Source organism: Mobula birostris, chromosome 8 (genome assembly GCF_030028105.1).
Source record: "Mobula birostris isolate sMobBir1 chromosome 8, sMobBir1.hap1, whole genome shotgun sequence".
Taxonomy (NCBI): Eukaryota; Metazoa; Chordata; class Chondrichthyes; order Myliobatiformes; family Myliobatidae; genus Mobula; species Mobula birostris.
The window spans coordinates 30,128,405-30,143,936 of record NC_092377.1 but is presented as its reverse complement, the minus strand read 5'-3'; the positions used below and the strand labels follow the sequence as shown (position 1 = coordinate 30,143,936).

Sequence of the window (15,532 nt, the reverse complement as noted above, 5' to 3'; positions counted from 1 at the left end):
CACGACATCGTACCCGCCAATCTCTAATTGCACTACAACATCATCTGCCTTATTTTGTATACGGCATGCTTTCAGATACAAAACCTCCAATCCTATATTTGTCACCTTTTTCAATTTTGTTCCCGTTTTACACTGCAAACCGGCCCTTTTGTATCGGTCATATCTTCCCCAGAAGAGATCAGAATGGCCCATAAATCTGAAACCCTGCTCCCTGCACCAGTTCCTCAGCCTCTGTCAAATCATCCTATTCTTGCCCTCAATGGCATGTGTCACAGGCAGCAATATCCTTGTTGTGGTTTCCACAATTATTTTAGTCTCTGGCATTAGACTTTAATCTCTTTTGCAAGACAATGTGGTGGGTGAAATGAATGGTAAGAAGATTCATCCTGTCAATTGAATTCATCCTGCTGGCCAAGCTTTAATTCCGTCTCTCTTTCCACATTCTGATTGGGCTGAGATAATATTCGGCAACGGGCAGTAGGTTGGTTTATGAAAATCGAAAGTGCAAGAACCTCTGTTATTACTGCAGGTACTGCCGCAGATATTGCAAAATCGTCTTTAAAAGTTTCACTTTCCTTCCAATGAAGGCAGATTTCTACGCATTTCCCAACTGAGTAGTGTGCCCCTGGGGACTGGCTCTCCTAAAGTCAGGAATGGCGTCTCGCGTCAAGAAGTGTAGGAAGCGAGCTGCCGAAATCGGCTCCTGGGAGCAACCTGTGAAATTTCTCAAACAGGATTATGAAGCGCTCCGTCAGCAGTGCTTGGAGATGGGAAGCCTGTTCTGTGATGAGTCTTTCCCCGCTAGTCCTTCATCCTTGGGCTACAATAAACTCGGACCTGACAAAACGAAAGACGTGGAATGGAAACGCCCGGGAGTATGAATTTTCCTTTAAAATACATTATTGCTCTTAAATGTCTTAATTTGTTTCAGTTATCTTTTTTGCTGTTTGCAATCTAATACGAGAGGACTACAGTACTTCAACTTGTTTGTCTCATTAAGTAGAAATTATGCGTAACTGGTGCACCCATGGAGTTTGCTTCTTGGATATGTCGGAGAATCGGAGAATTCCCCGTTCCACTAAGTACTGCGACAATGCTGTACCCGCAAAACTTTTTAGACCATAAGATATAGGAGCAGAATTGGGCTATTTGGTCCCTCAAGTCTGCTTTGTACGGTGGCTGAACCATTTTCCCTCTCAGCGCCTATCTCCTGCTTTCTCCCCGTAACCCTTCATGCCCTGAATAATCAAGAATCTATCACCTCTGCCTTAATATACCCAACCACTTGTGCCTCCACAGCCACCTGTGGCAATGAATTCAACAGATTCACCACTCTCTTGCTGAAGAAATTCCTTTTCAAATCTGTCTTTAATAAGCATCCCTCAAATCTGAGGCTCCATCCTCTGGTCTTAGACTCCCCCACCACTGGAAAAGCATTCTCTCCCCATCTTTTCTTTTGAAACCTTCCAACATTCAGTAGGTTTCAATAAGATCCCCCCCCCCACTCCATTCTTCTGAATTCCAGTGAATACAGGCGCAGAGGCAGCAAACGCTCCTCAAATGTTAAGCCTTGCAATCCCGGAATCATTTTTGTGAACCTCCTTTGAAACCTCTCCAATGGCAGCACATCCTTTCTTGGATAAAGAGGCTATAACTGCTCACTCCAAGTGAGGCCTCACCAATGCCTTATAAAGCCTCAGCATTACATCATTACTTTTATATTCTGGTCGTCCCGAAATATATGCTAACATTGCATTTACCTTCCTCACCACCGACTCAACCCGTAAATTAACCTTTAGCAAATCCTGCGCAAGGACCTCCAAGTCTCATTGCAACTTATGTTTTTTTTTAAATTTTCTCTCCATTTATTTATTCTAGCGAAGTACATGACCATACACTTCCCAACAGTATATTCCATGTGCCTTTTCTTTGCCCGTTCTCCGAATCTAAGTCCTTTTGCAGCCTCTCTGCTTCTTCAGCACCACTGCCCCTCCACCTATCTTGATATCATCTGCAAACTTGGCCACAGAGCCATCAATTTCATCATTCAAATCATTGACATATAATGTGAAAAATGAATTGTCCCGACACAGTCCTCTGTCGAACGCCACTAGTCAGCGGCAGCTAATCTGAAAAGCTTCCACTTATTCCTGTTGCTTCCTGCCAATCAGCCCAAGTTCTATCCACGCTGGTATCTTTACTGTAATACCATGGGCTCTTATCTTGTTGAGCAGCCTGGTGTGTGACATCTTGTCAAAGGCCTTCTGAAAATTCAAGTACACAAGGTTCACTGATTTTCCTTTGTCCATCCTGATTTTTGTTTTTTCAAAGAATTCCAACAGATCTGTCAGAGAAGAATTTTCTTTACGGAAACCAAGCTGACTTCAGCTTTTTTTTATCATGTGCTTCCAGGTAACCCAAAACCACATCCTTAACAATCAACTCTCACATCTTCCCAACCCCTGAGGTCAGGCTAACTGGCTATAATTTCCTTTCTTCTGCCTGCCTGCCTTCTTGAAGATTGGAGTGACGTGCAAATTTCCATTCCTCTGGAACCATGGCAGAATCTATTGATTCTGCAGAGATCATTTCTAATGCCTACACAAACTCATCAGTGCCGTCTTTAGGAACCCTAGGTTGTAAGCCATCTGGTCTAGGTGAGTTATTTATCTTCAGACCTTTCAGTTTCCCAAACACCTTCTCCCTAATAATGGCAACTTCACTCACTTCTGCTCCTAATGCTCTTGAACTTCCGTCCTATTACTGGTGTCTTCCACAGTGAAAACTGATGCAAAATATTTATTCAGTTCATTCGCCATCTCCTTGTCCCTTATTACTATCTCTTCAGCATAATTTTCCATTGGTCCAATATTGATTCTCACCTTTCTTTTACTCTTTAAATATCCGAACAATCTTTGGGTATCCCCTTTAATATTATTGCCTAGCTTATCTTCATATTCCATCCTTACGACTTTTTCAGTTGCCTTCTGTTGGTTTTTAAAAGCTTCCCAATCCTCTAATTTCCCACTAATCTTTGCTCTATTATAGGCCCTCCCTTTGGCCTTTACATTGGCTTTGATTCTGCCTTGTCAGCCATGTTTGCATCATTTTGTCTTTAGAGTACTTCCTCTTCTTTGGGAAGTATCTATCCTGCACCTTCCAAATTACTCCCAGAAACTCCAATCATTGCTGCTCTGCCGTCATCCCTGCTAGTGTCCCCTTCCAATTAGCTCCTCCCTCATGCCCCTGTAATTCCCTTTACTCCACTGGAATACTGGTCCATCTGACTTTAGCTTCACCCTTTGAAATTGTATATTATGATAACTGGTCTCTAAGGGTTCCTTTACCTTAAGCTCTCTAATCAATTCTAGTTCATTGCACCACACCCAATCCAGAGCAGTTGATCCCCTAGTGAGCTCAACCATGAGCTGTTCTAAGAAGCCATCGCAGGCATTCTAGAAATTTCCCCTCTTGTGATCCAGCACCAACCTGATTTTTCCAATCTATTTGCAATAGGTTGGTTGCTGGGAGTCATGGCACAAAGGGCCTCTGGGCCTGTTCCGTACTGAATCTATAAATAAAGAAATAAATCAAATGTGGAGTCTTGCACCTTAGTAGGTCAAATGTAAAGAGATTTGCACTGTTAAGGGCAAGATCCTTAACAGTGTTGAAAAGTACAGGGATGTTCATAGCTCCCTGAAAGTGACAATACAATTTGATAGAGTGATTAAGAGGGCATGTCACATACTTGCCCTTTTTAATCGAGGCACAGAGTTCAAAAGTTAGGAAGTTATGTTGCAGCTTTACAAAACTCTAGTTGGGCACAGCCACGAGCTGCTCTAGAAAGCTGGCTTGTAGGCATTCTACAAATTCTCCTCTTGGGATCTAGCAACAACCTGATTTTCCCAATCTACCTGCATATTGAAATTCCCCCATAAATATCGCAATGTATATCCTTTTGACATGCATTTTCTATCGCCAGTTGTAATTTGTAGTCTACACCTCTGCTACTGGTCTGCAGTCTGCTTATAACTCCCATCAGGTTGTTTGACACTTTCAGTTTCTTAACTCTACCCACAAGGATTCTACACCTTCCGATTCAATATCACCTCTTTCTGAGGATTTTATTTCATTTTCTTTTGGCCAACACATACTCCCCAGCCCCTCTGCCTCCCTGCCTGTGTTTTCCTTGAATGTAAAACTAAACAACGTGTATCCTTGGATGTTAAGCTCCCAGCCATAATATTCTTCCAACCACAATTCAGTGATGCCCAAAACATCATATATACCAATCTCCAACTGTGCTATAAGTTCGTCTACCATATTCCATATACTAAGTGCATTCAAATATAACACCTGCAGCCCTACGTTCATAACCCTTTTTGATTTTGTCCCCATTTTACATTGCAACTCATCCAGTCTACTGCAATTTTGCCCAACCCTTGTTAGCAGCCTCACTACAGTTTGTGAACCAGCTGCCCTATCCTCAGCTCTATCGCTCCGATTCTCATCCCCTAACCAAATTACTTTTTTATGTTTGTTTAAAAACTTGATGTCTTATAAATGCCAGTAAAAGGCTTTGATATAAAATCTCAAGGTATATGTCAAAGTATACTTTGTGAACTCGTGCGAGCAAGAGTTTTAATTTCACCTCGGTGTATGTGATAAACTAATCTGAACGTATTTATAACATGAACAATTGAATGTATATTTATGTACAGGTGACTTCTTCGCAGGGCCGTGTTCCTGGAAACTCAACTTTTATCCTTACTGCAATCCCGATATCAAACGAACGGAGTTCCCTGCTCTAAATTCTTAAGGGGGGGGGGGGGGTTGATGATAACTACAAAATTCTCTGCTTTCGCTATTCCGTCGTGGGTCATGTTAGACGCCGGCCCAGCTAGACGGAAAAGACAAAGTGTCGGTCGGTATCAGAGCTGATTTCCCTCCTTCTCCGCGATGGTCTTCTCCATGGCACTGAGGCCACGAAGACTGCCCCGGCTGCTGCTTCATTTTCGGTTCAGAATGCCGTTGGTCGCTTCAATTGTTTGCATAACTTGTATTTTATTTTCCCTTTCTCTTGCGCATCGAGTGTTAGTCTTTAGTTTCTATTTTTTTCTTTTTCTTTAAAATCGGTCCTCTTGTGACTACCCGTGAGCAAGCAAATCTCAAGGTTGTATAATTTATTCTTTGACAATGAACGTACTTGAATCTTGAAGCACTTCAGGGAAAGGCTGAACTTAGCGGAGGTTGATGCAAGGTGCAGCAGTGATTTATATTGCAATAAAACAATTCGCAGTTCATCGGTAAAACTGCAAAAAATAGAATTTCACTTTCTATTTCGAGTTTTCTGCGCCTGTACACTCCCCATTCCATTCCAATTTTACTTTTATATGATATAGTTAACTTTGTACCTCGTCGGCGATTATAAAAGCGCGATAAAAGATTATTACTGTACCGTATACGTTCGGTACTTTTTTCTTGGGATGACTTACGCGCGGGGAATTCTTGAGTGACGCCTCAATTTTGGACCCAGACTACTGCAGTAACCTTTCCTCTCGCCAGTTATAGCCAACAGACGTTTTGGGGATGCGGAGAGCTCGAGTCTTGGTCCTGATGTTGGACAATTCCGTCATGTCGCACGGAAACGAGCTCTTCGACCCATCGGGTCAACCCTGACCACCAAGCACTTATTAACTAACGGCACTTTATTCTCCCCAAATATATCACTTCCTGCACACTATAGTTAATTAACCTGCTCGATTTTGCGAAATGCAGGGTGGGGGAAAGGAGGCCCACTTGGTAATAAGAAGAACATGTAAACTCCACTCTGATCAGAATCAGACTTCGTATCATTGATTTATGTGCCGAGAAATTTGTTTTGCTGCAGCAGTACAGCACAAAACCATACAATTACAAAAAATAGTACAAAAATGAATTTTGAGATTCTTGGATCCTTTTATTCAAAATGAATATTGAGATTGATATTCTTGGATTATTCAGGAAACTGATGGTGTAGAGTAAGAAACAGTTTCTGAATTCATTTGAGTGTGGCTCTTCAAGCTTGTGTGCCACCCTCTCCCTGGTAAGAAAGGAGACAATACACTGAATGATGAAGGTCCCCAGTGACATTGCTGTCTCTCCAGGATGTGCTGAGTGGTGGGGGAGTATTGTGGCCAAGATGGATCAGGCTGATTTGACAGCCCAATGCAACCTCTTGTCATTCTGTGCATCCAGGCTCTGCACCAGCCTGTGATGCAACCTGTCAGAAAGCTCTCCACCATACTTCTGTAGAAATGTGAAAGAGTCTTTGGCGACATACCAAATCTCCTTAAACTCCTAAAAAAGGAGAATGAAGACAGAGTTGGAGTAACTGATAGAACCCAGGCACTAAAACTGTGATGCAGATGTGCCACTGTATCCTCTTAGCACAGGAACATAGAAAACCTACAGCACAATACTTCAGCCCACAAAGCTGTGCCAAACATGTCCCTACCTCAGAACTGTGATGGGATCGTGAATTATCCCTTATGAACTGTGCTTTTTAAAAGAGAGGGAGAGAGTTGTACAGCACATACACCTTTTTATTAAGAGAGAAAGAGGTGAAAACTGCTCACAGTTTGTTTGGAATTTCTGCAAGGACACTGCCGGCTTCTGAGTTCCTTCAGAGAGAGAAGGGAGGACAGCTGGTGTTCAGCATGGCGAGATAAATACAAAGTCAGCTAGTAGACAGACAGACTCATGATTTTGGACACTGGATGAGCTTTATTGTGCCCACAGAAAGGTGAGCTTTTGGAGGATCGATCTGGAGAATCGATCAGTGGCTCTCGCAGTGTGGAACAGGTGTGACCGGTAGGAAGTTATTAGTGTGTCCAACCCTCACCTGGGTTGATAACTCCACCACATAAAATGGTCCCCTTGTTGTGGTCACATTCGGTGACTTCTAAAGGATTTAGGAGGACCACGGGAAGAATCGACGGCATCAGCTTACTTGAACAACCACAACACCTCTCTCTCTCTCCTTCACTATTCAACTCAATACCACGAACTGAACTGAACTTTACTCATCACCGTAAGACTGTATCATTTACCCCTAGGCTTGAAGAAGTTTGGTTTTTACATTTCCACACTTATATATGTAATCATTGCTAACTTGTTTGATTTATCTGCATTTTATTACTGTATTGCGTAGTTACTAATAAACGAGTATTAGTTAATAGCAATACCAGACTCCAAGGTGTTTTCCATTTCTGCTGGTTCTTTAACCCGTCATGGTGTACGTGACAGAACTACCTAGGCTTTACCCATAGCCCCCTATTTTTCTAAACTCTATGTAGCCATCCAGGAGTCTCTGAAAAGACCCTATCATTTCCACCTCCACCACCGCCGCTGGCAGCCCATTCCACGCACTCACCACTCTCTGCGTAAAAAAACTTACCCCTGACATCTCCTCTGTACCTACTTCCAACGCATGATGGTGGAAATATCAGACAAGGCATCTAAAATATATATTAAAAAAAGAACTGGCAGTCTTGTAGCCTTTTTGTTTTGAGCAGATGCAGCAGGGGAATTTCCATATGCAATTTCACCTTCATAAAAAGTGCTGACTACTTTTTTAATGAAGTCAGCCGTTGGTGTAGTGGCATCAGCACTGGACTGTGAGGTTGAATGGTCCCAGGTTTAAATCTGGCCAGACCCTGCACACTTCCCATTCATGCTGGGTTAAGTGTTCGATTGGGTCACTCAACCTCCTTTAAAAAAATCTAATATTAAGGAAGCGGCAAAAATGTCGCCCAATGTGCCACAAGGAGCAAAAAGGAACAACAACAACAAGTTTTTTAATGAAGACTGGTGACATTAATAACACCAAGGGGGTGTGAATTAATTAGATGATGTTCACTTAATAAGCTATTTGCACAAATCAGACTTTTGTACCATGCAACACACTGTCTGTTTCTGGAGTTCTTTGTTTAATTTTGAAATTGCAGTCATAATAAAAAATAATGATTAAGATATCCCTGATTCATGGTCAGTAAAAGTATAGCTTCATAGTTTTCAATAACATCAGGAGTTTTTATTTCAAAATATTTTAACTAAGAACTGAACTTGTAAGCACACAGTATTATCCACTCTGAGCATTAATTGGATTATACGGGATTTCACTTGCCCAGCTTTTAGACTTTTACCCATGTGTATGAGTGAAATTAGTTTTGCATTTTGGTGGTGTACTGGGAAAATGATGGGATTTCTTTTTCTTTTTCCATTTTGCAGGTGTGCCAGCAAGGACAGCATTCTTGATGAGCTTGCTGAGTTGTATAAGTTTCTGAAAATTGTTGTGTTCAAGAGCACATTAACTACCTTGATTACATTGAAATTACCCCATCCAGAATTGATTTTTGTGGATGCGTTAAAGGTTGATTAAGCTGACTCGCTGCCATGCTGAAAAATCTGAGGGCTCGCATGGTGCTTGTCTGAGGACCAGTTCCTGGGATGCCCTGAGGGATTTTGATTGAGTAATGGGCCTTATCTCCTCACTAAAGCCACTGAGGCTTTCTTACAACTTTTAGACATTGGCAGTGTTCTGAAACATTTTAAAAATCTTGATATAATTAACAATATTCTAGAAGATTTACATCAAAGCTAAACAAAATACTTTAAACAAAAATGGCCTTGCCTATTCCTTAGGCAGATAATGTGATTGAAATGAATCAGACGTGGGTCTAATATGTATCTAGAATTGGTAAGGCTGATACCCCAGTCAAAGAACCTGTTCAGATGGACTCTGTCATTGGACTTCATGGGGAATCCAGTGATGATGTGGAGTGACAGATGCAAAAGTATTGTGTCTAGAACTATAGAGGTCAAGCTGTATCCCAGGTATGTGGGAATAGATGGAAGGCCAGCTCTTCCCTTGGAAACTTCTGGGCCAACCAGTACAGGTTAACCCAATGTTGGATAAGAGAATGTTGAACATTCATGTTATAAGTTAATTTTGTATTTAAAAGTAAGGTTTGGATCCTTTTCATATGATATTTCTGATGTGATATAATAACCCAGAATCAAAATTTGATAGCCAGAAGATTCCCATTTAAAATTAGGCTGTCACAGTCGCATTCCTAAGTAATACTAACTTACTTCAAAAATGTCAATTGTAGAATTGACAGCATGGTTACACAGAGTCACTAATGTCAAAAGTAGGTTGCTTTTTATTGTTAATGTGGAATGCTCAAGTGTTGGCATTGTGTATATTAGATAGCAATGCTCAATAAATTTGATATACAGTACTGAAATTATTGGAAAAATTCTAATTGATAAAGTTTTATACATGTGCATATGCAAGGACCAAGCATGGATTATCAGCATGGCTCAGTGTAGGTAATATTCAACCTCATTAATCTGAGTGATTTTAAGGAGGTAACTAAGAAGATTGATTGAAGGCAAGATGGTAACGTTATCTTCATGGACTTCAGTGAGGTCCCACATGAAGGCTTCCCCAGAAGGTTAAAGCACCTGGGATCCAAATTGAGCTGACTGATTAAATCCAAAATTGGCTTGGTGGAAGGATGCTTTTCATTGGAAGTCAGAGACCAATGGTGTACTGCAGGGATTAATGATGGATCCCTGTTTTGTAATTTTGTGTATTATGTGGAACTGCAAAATTATTTAAGGCTATAGCTGAATGTGGATCAGCTGGAAAGCTGTGTGCAAGATTAGTAAGTAGAATTTAATTGTGATGAATGTGAGGTGAAGCAATCAAATGAGAAGAGATGGAAATGGTAAGGTCTATCTACAAAATGCTAATGAACTTCAAGGTCCCTCTATTTGGGTTGATTGTTCCCTGAGACTGTCAACTCTGGTGCAGAACCCATATAGCATGCCTCCTTCATAGATGAGGCATAGAATATGAGAGCTGGGAGGCAATGCTGTAACAGTACAAAACACCAGCTAGATTGTATTTGGAGTATTCTGTGCAGGTCTGGTTGCCACACTAGAGGAACGGAATTGATTAGCTGGAGAGAGTGCAGAGGTTCACTAGGATTGGTGTTCTCTAGTTATGTTGTGAAGGAGGCTGAGGAGGACTTGACAGAGGTTTATAAAATTGATAAGAGGCATAGAGGTTGAGTTGGTCTAGAATCGTTTTCCCACAACAGGCATATCAGAACAAAAGGGCATGAGTTTAACGTGTGGAAGGAATTTTAAATGGGATTTGAGAGGAAAGCTTTTTTTTAAATACAATGGTCGAAATCTGGAACTTGCTGTCAGAGGAGGTGATGAAGTCAGATACAATCATGTTGCATAGGAGACATTTATACAAGTACTTAAATAGGCAAGGGTTGGATAGATATGAATCTGTTGTGGGCAAATTGGCAACAAGATCAGTATGAATGTGGTGGGTTGAAATGTCTGTCTCTGTGCAGTTTCATTGACTATGTAATCAGTAATCTGCTATTTTGTGCTGTCAGTTTGCTTTGCTCAAGAAATGTGGTCTTTTCTCCACTTTTCTACATCTCGTTTTTATTATTTTTAGGATCTATGTGCAAACCCTAAATTTATAAATAAAAGAGCATCACGTACAGATATCTGCCAGGGGAAGCTTGGTAAGTTACATTTACAAATGATTATTTAGGATGCATATTTGATACAGTAATATACAATGTAAAGTTCAGAACTGAGCCATTTGGACAACTTTGTGTGTCATTGCTTGCACCCAAGCCCACCCTTCATCGACCCTCAATGACTTAAGTATCTTTTTTATTTTTCTCTTGCTCTGCATTAATCATATTTAGACTACGTAATTACCATGTGGTAGCCTGTCATAGTGTAGGGTTATGTAATTGGGCAAAATGTACGTAATTCGCAAGGTTGGTCTGGCACAAGATTTTTGATGTGCTTTTGAGTTCAGTTTTTTGGTGTTCAATAAATGAGTTGCTATGGCTTTTCTGAAACATAAAACGCCTCTGCCATTTTATTTGTGAAAACCGACAATAGTACATGAATGGTGCTGATCAAAGCCATTCTGTGAATGTGATGAAGGTAATCGATCCCTCCTTGTTCAGCTTGCAGGTGTTGATGCATCAATTACCTTTGTGTCAAGGTGATGGGTGGGACTGGTCTTGCCTGTTCCTTCAACACACATCAAAGTTGCTGGTGAACGCAGCAGGCCAGGCAGCATCTCTAGGAAGAGGTACAGTCGACGTTTCGGGCCGAGACCCTTCATCAGGACTAACTGAAAGAAGAGCTAGTAAGAGATTTGAAAGTGGGAGGGGGAGGGGGAGATCCAAAATTATAGGAGAAGACAGGAGGGGGAGGGATGGAGCCAAGAGCTGGACAGGTGATTGGCAAAAGGGATATGAGAGGATCATGGGACAGGAGGCCCAGGGAGCAGGAAAAGGGGGAGGGGGGAACCCAGAGGATGGGCAAGGGGTATAGTCAGAGGGACAGAGGGAGAAAAAGGAGAGAGAGAAAGAATGTGTGTATATAAATAAATAATGGATGGGGTATGAGGGGGAGGTGGGGCAGTAGCGGAAGTTTGAGAAGTCAATGTTCATGACATCAGGTTGGAGGCTACCCAGATGGAATATAAGGTGTTGTTCTTCCAACCTGATCTACTGCCCCACCTCCCCCTCGTACCCCATCCGTTATTTATTTATATACACACATTCTTTCTCACTCTTTCTTTTTTCTCCCTCTGTCCCTCTGACTATACCCCTTGCCCATCCTCTGGGTTTTCCCCCCTCCCCCTTTTCCTTCTCCCTGGGCCTCCTGTCCCATGATCCTCTCATATCCCTTTTGCCAATCACCTGTCCAGCTCTTGGCTCCATCCCTCCCCCTCCTGTCTTCTCCTATCATTTTGGATCTCCCCCTCCCCCCCTCACTTTCAAATCTCTTACAAGCTCTTCCTTCAGTTAGTCCTGACGAAGGGTCTCGGCCTGAAACGTCGACTGTACCTCTTCCTAGAGATGCTGCCTGGCCTGCTGCGTTCACCAGCAATTTTGACGTGTTGACGTGTGTTGCTTGAATTTTCAGCATCTGCAGAATTCCTCGTACTTGCCTGTTCCATTCTTGTATGCATTCATAGCCAGTGAATCACCATCAATAACTCATCTCTCTTTACCTGATGGGTCTTGTGTCTTGGCCCAAATTTCAGCCTTCCTTTGCCTCTCCTAATGTTGTTTGTCCTGCTGAGTTCTTCCAAGTGTATTTCTTGCCCCTCTCACATTTCTCCTTTGGACTTTTCCCTCTATGACAAAATATGGAAACAGTCCATTCTGTAATGTTGCGATGACTGGAGTTTTTATTTTTGGTCCTTTTCACTTCTTGCCTTTAAACTTCACAATTCAAATACAGGTTTCCCCCGCCATCCGAAGGTAGAGCGTTCCTATGAAACGGTTCGTAAGCCGAAATGTGGTAAAGCAAAGAAGCAATTACCATTTATTTATATGAGAAAATTTTGTGAGTGTTCGCAGACCCAAAAATAACCTACCAAATCATGCCAAATAACACATAAGACCTAAAATAACAGTAACATATAGTAAAAGGAGGAATGATATGATAAATACACAGCCTATGTAAAGTAGAAATACTTCTCTACAATAATTGCCTGCACAGATCTCTGTAGCGAAAATCTCACGCAAGCGCTCTCGGCAGAAAATCTCACACAAGCGCTGTTGGCATAAACGCGCTCTCCAGTAACCTTTAAACTATGAAGCCATCAAATCTACCAAATAACACTTAAAAATACACAGCCTATATAAAGTAGAAATAATGTATGTACAGTGTAGTATCACTTACCGGAATCGGGACAGCGCCGAGCACACTGATGATGGTGTGTTAGACTGAGTCGTCGCAGGCTGGGTGGTGCAGTGGCCCCAACCCTCCGGGCCGCCGACCCGATACATTGCCACGAAGAACGCAGCGGTAGGCGGGAGGCACCCAGCACATCTTTAAGAAAAAAGCCGAAATAAACATGCTAATTAATCGCCTCTGATCTGGGCCGACAATTACATGCTAGGCGGCACCTAATTAATTAGCATGTTTATTTCGGCTTTTTTCTTAAAGATGTGCTGTGTGCCTCCCAGCTACCGCTGCATTCTTCACCAATCGGTACAGAATCTGTCTGGGGCCCAGGTGTTAGAGTAGTGGGACACGTGGGTGTCATCTCATCGTCGATCGGGGCAGGCAGCTCATCTTCTGCTATGACTGCCCGCCTCGATGTCGAAGGTCGAGGTTTGTCATCTGCTGTGGCTGATGTGGAAGGCTTGCTTGACTGCTGAGCCTCGCGCATTTTTCTATCATACAGTTGTTTGTAAGCACTCAAACCATCCTGCAAATATCCCCTAAACCTACGTACCCTTTCAGAATTAAAGTCGTACTTTATCATTGCAGCGAAAATCTCACGCAGTTGCTTCACTTTCTGCATTCGGTTGCATTCGGTTTCGATTGTTGTCCTTTCCTCTTCCAATTGTATCTGCTCTTCATCTATCAGTTCTTGGTCATGGGATGCCAAAACCTCTTCAACATCATCTTCGTCAACTTCCACAAGCCAAACTCACTTTGCCCTTGCTTCGTTCACCACGATCGAAACGCTTAATTACGTCTAGTTTTACGCTAAGTGTAACACCCTTACTCTTTCAGGCTTTTCCGACGTCTTAGAACTCATCTTGCTAACGGCTGCTCAATGCAACGTGTTAAAGCAATGCCGTTCCGAATCCGGGGGAAAGCGGCTGCTCGGGGCGCACGCTGCCTTTTATTGCGCACTGATTTTTTTTTATCGCGCACTGCCTTTCTTTGTAGCAGTGAAAACACCTTCTGAAAGCGAAAACAGGGTACTAATGTAGGTCTTTCATAACAGTGAGGTTTCGTAAAGCAAACGTTCGAAAAGCAAGCGACACCTGTACACTCTTTAGTTGCCTCCATTTTTTTTATTATTCTCCAGAAACCGTGTAATTACCCAAAGTTCTTCTGCCCATCTTCAAACTTTCATCCTGTTCAGCCATTTACTCTGGACTCACTGATATACAGGAGGCCACACCAGAGCACCAGATACAGTAGATAACCCCAACAGACTCACAGGATAAAGTGCCACCTCAACTGGAAGGACTAGTCGGGGCCCTGAATGGTAGTGAAGGAGAATGTGTAGGGCAGGGGTAGCACTTGTTCGGCTTGCAAAATTAAGTGTCAGGAGGGAGATCAGTGGGGTGGGAAGAATAGAGAAGGGATTTGTGTAGGGAGCAATTCTTGCAGAAAGCAGAAAGCGGGGGGTGGGGGGGAGATGTGCTTGGTGGGATCCCATTGGAGATGGCAGAAATTACAGAGAATTGCGTGCTGGACGCAGAGGCTGCTGAGGACAAGAAGAACCTTTTCCCTGGTAGGGTAGCAGGAGGATGGGGTGAGAGCAGACATGTGTGAAATGGAAGAAATGCAGTTGATGGTGGATGAAGGGAAGCTCCTTTCTTTGAAGAAGGAGGAATCTCCTTCATTCTGGAATGAAAAGCTTTATCCTGAGAGTAGATATGGCAGATACAGAAGAATTGAGAGAAGGGGATGGTGTTTTTACAAGTAACAGGGTGGGAAGAGGTATATCCAGGTAGCTGTGAGAGTCTGTGGGTTTATAATAGACATCAGTAGATAAACTGTCTCCAGAGGTAGAGACAGAGAGGTTGAGAAAGGAGAGGGAGGGCTTCTCCAGCCCTGTATCTCTTTCACCAATCAACTTCCCAGCTTTTTAATTCACCCCATTCCCTCCCCCAACTGTTTTCACCTATCACCTTGTATTTCTCCCTCCCCTCTCCCCACCTTTTAACTCTGACTCCTCATCTCTTTTTCTCCAGTCCTGCTAAACACCCTTGGCTCAAAAAGTCAACGGTACTCTTTTCGATGGATGCTTCCTGACCTGCTGAGTTCCTCCAGCACTTTCTGTGTGTTGCATCAAAGTAGTACCACTATAACTCACTGGTCACTTTCTTTTGGCCCACCCCATTACATTAAAGTGGTACTTTATCAATCCAGTGTTATTTCTGCAAATATCATTTTAAAATGTCCAATGTTAATTAGAACACTACTGTAAATCTGTAGTGAATGTGGCATTAATTTTGCCATTTTGTTCTCTAACTGAAGGTCTCCAATTTCTGTAATTGCAAAACTCCACATTCATTACAAAAACACAATCCATTTGGGTGGCAGGTTTGGTTGTTGATTCCCTAATTATAACCTTTATTCAATTTTTGTATACCTAAAATTACTCCATTCATTGTGTTTTTCTTCTAAATTAACACAGGAGTTGCATGTTTACAGAATCCAGATTTTCTAGTGAGTAACAAAAGTGCTGGTTGATCCAGAAGAGGAAAGCCACAGAGGTTGGGTCTTTAGCCCTGAATCTGGCTCTGTGGCTCAGAAGGGAAGAGGGAAGAAGAGTGATTTATGTTGGCTAGGGGAACAGAAAGGAGGTTCTGTGTTTGAGAATGAGATTCCCGGGTGGTATGTTGCCTTCCTGCTGCCAGGGTCCGGGACATCTCAGATGGAATCCAGAGCA

At 42.4% G+C, this 15,532-nt stretch overlaps 1 pseudogene; it reads left to right on the top strand.

The window, feature by feature from the left end:
• Positions 1-653: 653 nt before the first annotated feature.
• LOC140202165 (calpain-2 catalytic subunit-like) overlaps positions 654-15,532 on the top strand; it is a 107,930-nt pseudogene continuing 93,051 nt past the window's right edge.